This window comes from Lampetra fluviatilis, chromosome 1 (assembly GCF_964198595.1).
Source record: "Lampetra fluviatilis chromosome 1, kcLamFluv1.1, whole genome shotgun sequence".
Classification (NCBI taxonomy): domain Eukaryota; kingdom Metazoa; phylum Chordata; class Hyperoartia; order Petromyzontiformes; family Petromyzontidae; genus Lampetra; species Lampetra fluviatilis.
The window spans coordinates 31,667,859-31,672,810 of NC_136275.1; positions in this window are offsets into that span (position 1 = coordinate 31,667,859).

Below are 4,952 nucleotides of genomic sequence, written 5' to 3' on the forward strand. Positions count from 1 at the left end.
TCAATATTGGGCAAGGCAGCAGAAACAACAGCAAGACAGTCCCCACGCCAAGATAATAGCACGCAGTCCCTTAGTTTCTTCTCATGCTTCTAATTGGACTTTGAGGTGGTGAAACCAGATAACGGCGTCAGGAACTGAGAAGGCTTCCATTCTGTCCTTGCAGCCTATCCTCATGGCTACAATTTATGTAACATAATAAAAATTGACTTTGTCGTGTGGGGAAAAAGATTATTTTGTTTGCTAAAAGTACCCAAAAATAAATTTCAGTCCAAATTGTATTATAATAAAATGCAGCATAAACTTTTAAACGTAAATTTTTATAATATATAGCTAAAGAGGCTTACGTTTCCAATACGATTAACATTACAAACATATGCCAGTCCCCTGTGTTAAGGGGGGTGAATCCACACACGCTGGGTACGGATTACCACAACGCTGTCTTCAGGGGGAAAACAAACAGGATCGCAAATAGCGCTTCCCAGTGCGCAGGATGACTTTGCAATTCCTAAAAAAAAAATGTGGGCAGAGGGCGGGATGAGAACACAGGCCGTGTTTGTGCCGGTTCAATGAATCAAATCCTCTGTAGGCAGGTAAGGCTCCATTCCAGGTGGCTTTGACAGGGTGGCTTTAACGGAACAGTGCCCCCTCGTGACGATTTGTCCATTTAACAAGTGAGCATTTGGGGGGTGGGGGATGGTTGGGGGGGTGGGGGTGGTTGGGGGGTGGGGGGTTGGGGGGGGAATTGGAAGGGTGGGGGGGTTGGGGTTCGACGATAAAGAACGATGACGACAGCTTTGGACAAAAACAGCAACGTCGCCAATTATAAATATCTCATCATCAGCACGACCATTGTACCCCCTTGGATTAGACCCGTCTCAAACAATCACGCTTGCCCCTGAACCGAATACATTTCGTCTATATAAACTAAACGAGTTTTTATTTTACCAGGTAAGGCCCACTGAGCTATATAGCTCTTTTTCAGAAGCGACCTGGTCACAAAGGAGAGTTCAACGAAGTGGCTTATTACGTGAATATTTATAGCAGCCAAATACTCAAAACGCATGCTTCTAAATGTGGTTGAGAAAACCCGGAGGACCCAGAGATAAATCCATGTGACCACGGGGAAAACATGCAAACTACAAATATACAGGCGTCAGGGTCGGGATCTGGATCAGACGAGGTAGTTAACATCTCGCCACCGTGGCACCCCTATCAGACGCGACCACCACATATTGAAGTGGGAAATCAGAGAAAGCTTGGTTGGCACGCGACAGTAAATCCTGACCAGGCCGTGAACCATCCTGAACCATCCTAAACCTCAGTTAAATCCAGCAGATGCGTTTAAGACGTCCGCTTAGCACTCGTCTTCACCTTGCATGCAAATTAAAACCGATTTATGCACATTTCAGTTGTTCAAAAGTCAGTTTAAATCCTTTGTTCACCACGTATTTAATGACAAATAAAAAGGCATTGTTCAATGTTCGCATCGATGACATTCAGGCTACTGTACCTAATCAACTTGCATGCAAATTAAAACCGATTTATGCACATTTGAGTTGTTCAAAAGTCAGTTTAAATCCTTTGTTCACCACGTATTTAATGACAAATAAAAAGGCATTGTTCAATGTTCGCATCGATGACATTCAGGCTACTGGACCTAATCACCTTGCATGCAAATTAAAACCGATTTATGCACATTTGAGTTGTTCAAAAGTCAGTTTAAATCCTTTGTTCACCACGTATTTAATGACAAATAAAAAGGCATTGTTCAATGTTCGCATCGATAACATTCAGGCTACTGGACCTAATCAACTTGTTACAATGGGACAATAAGGTCAATGAATAATATAAACGAGACAAATCAGAATAAAATCAAGACAGGTTTGAGTTTTCAGTCAAATCGTGGAGCGGATGGGAGGCTACGGGATTGAATAATTTCAGGTAAAGGTGCAGTCCAGCATTTTGTTGCTGCAGTGGTCATCTTATTATAGCTACTCACACTACATATAAAATAAGAGGCATCTGACAACAGCGAGCCACACGAAACAAACTAGCAAATGGCGGTATGAAAACTCGATCAGTGATAATAGTAATGTAAGATGCTCTCAAATGAGTGCAACACAAGACACAATATCAACACTTTCAAACTCAAGACAATATCAACACGTAACGTTTATAGTAACTCAATCCGCAAGCTAAAAACACCGCAGGACGGCATTGAACCGGAACACAAATCAAAACGTGAAGACCCAAGCGACAATGGTGCCAAGCTAAGTGTGACGTCAACATTTACAGCCAACAGAAACTCGCGTAACAATATAAACAAACAAAATGACTCCAAACGAAACGGCAACATAAAGAGGCAAGTTCAATGGGGCAAATCATAACCACAATGTCAATACCGTATAGCCACTTCACAGCAATTGAAGCCACAAAATAACATCAAATCAAAGGCACAAGTACACGAACTAAAACCACCACGACTACTGAGTCATTTGACATCAAATTTTGCCTAAATTTCAAAACATCGCAGATACCAAATGACATGTCAAACAACAAAAGCAACTACATTAACTCACCCCCCATCAACATATCCAGTTGATATCAACTTTATTTGATCCATAAAAAAACTATGTACAGAATATCAAACCAAAGAATGAAAACATGGTTGAGAAGTCCCATATAACTTTAAACAAAAACTCCCACAAATAAAATGTAAGTACCGTCAGGGATTTTTTTTATTTCCCCAAACGTGTTATGTTAAGCTCGGCTACCACAACACTGAGAGCTGTACTGCCGGGTTGCACGTGGTTAAGCCATCACATTCAGCACATTTCGTTCCCATCTTTGTAAGCGCTCTCGTGGCACCTTGGTGACCTGCATTCATTCGTTAAGCCGTACGCACTTGGACATTCCTTTAAGGTCTCTGGGTCAAAACTCTTCAGTTCCAGAGGTTAGAGACCGTTCCATCAATTGGGCGGACTTCCACAATTACCAAGGGCAACAAAAGCTTTCTGTGAAGGAGCAGTTGGCTGAAAAGTGTTTAACTTTCTGCATTTTCTCTTTGTGACAGGATTTTTTTTATTTTATTTTAAATTAATCTGTTATTCAGAATCTATATTTATCCTGGAGAAATCCGATTAGCTACTAAGCTCTTTTTCACATATGTCCATTCGGGGCAGGTCAGAAAGTTACAACACTGTTGATCCTAATCTTCCTTCGTTTATGAACTGTTAAAGTGCACCTATCCGGGCACAAGGCATTTAGTGGCGAATGCCAATTGATGTTGTTGTTGTTGTGTTAAAGGCTACACGGGGATCATTGTCTTTGTGTGGCATACTTGCCAACCATACCCATTTAATCGGTAGACTGCCGACCTCTAAACGATTAGCGACTTGCATCTGATCTTACACAATTGTTTTTCCAAGGGGCCACCGCCAGTGGAAAGCCGTCCCTGTGCGACACAAGAACACTCATCAGAACCGGCCTTCACGCGGGCATCAGTCTGCCAGCAGGGGGAGATGAAGGCTGCTTGTGTCGTCCCAATTGTTTGCAGGATGAAGGATAGTCACCGCCACACAACCGGATTGGCTTCCCCCTCCCAACTCGTTTCCAGAGTTTTCGCTGCCACGCGCATGTAAACGACGCATCGATTATTATTCTTACATGAAACTTGCATTTGGATGAGTTTGATTATTTTGCTGCTGCTTCTTCTTCTTGCGTCTCCGATGGTTTAGGAGTGATTAATAGATTTGGCCTTCTGGGGAATTACCCTCCAGAAGTTACCAGGATGCACCGCGAGGAGGAATCAATGATCCCCTGCGTTACATTTCCACACGATAAGCCCATTTGTGGCCAGGCCGCTTTTGAAAAATAAGCTAATATTAGAGTGGGCTTTCCCTGGGTTAGATACACAATAGTTGTTTTATTTGTATATATTTCTGAGTTATTTATTTACACATAGCTGTCAACCCCCTATCAGTGCCTACCTTATTACAGACCATTTAAGACCTTATTGGTCACCCAGTGCCCTTATACATATCAACGTTCATCCTACAAAGTACCATCACAAGGGAGAAATAAAAACAAAACACAGTTTTTTGCCCGTATTGAAACGGCCGTACGTCGTATGGACCTGAAAACTCAATTTCCCGGTACAAGAATACGGCCAAACCGTATGAATTGACACAGCATTGTATAACAATACTTCTGCACATATTCTTTGTACTCTTTGGTTCTTTCGTTAAAGTCACGTAGGTGAAAATAAAACAAAACAAATCACCGAAATAAAACAAATCACAAATATTATTTGTAATAATTTTAGATTTGAAGCTTTCGTGACTGCAAGGATTCATACTCTTTGTTTTTTTCAGTAAAGTCACGTAGGAATTTTTTTTTAAATAAATGCGCATTTCTAATTTACCCCCCCACCCCCCGGCAGCATAACAAAAGGCTTAGCTTTCTTATCTACTTATGCCCCCTGCATCACAAAGCTTCAGTTTGAACTCCATGCGTTCCCTCCCAGCGCCCCCCCGTGCTTCACAACGTTGCCTCCCAGCCCACACCCCGCCCCCACACTCACCATGGCCCCTCCCCTCCCTCCCTCCATCCCTCGCGACGATATAATTCCTCGTCATAGCCATCTCTTAGACACACTTAAGCGGTTGTGCTTTCGCTACGTTGTCCCCACCTGAAGAAGGACGCTTGTGTTGCGCCCGAAACGTCGTGATTTAATTTAGTTGTCTTCATTTATTTTACTTTTCACCTACGTGACTTTACCGAAAACAACCAAAGAGTATTCTTTGTAATACTGCTGCACATGCTTCCCACCAGCCCCCAACATCCACGTTGCGTGATGACCTCACCTCGTTCACGCGGGGGAGGGGGTGAGGCGCGGGGGTGACGCGGTGACGTCACCACATCGCGTGATGACGTCACTTCACCAACGCCGA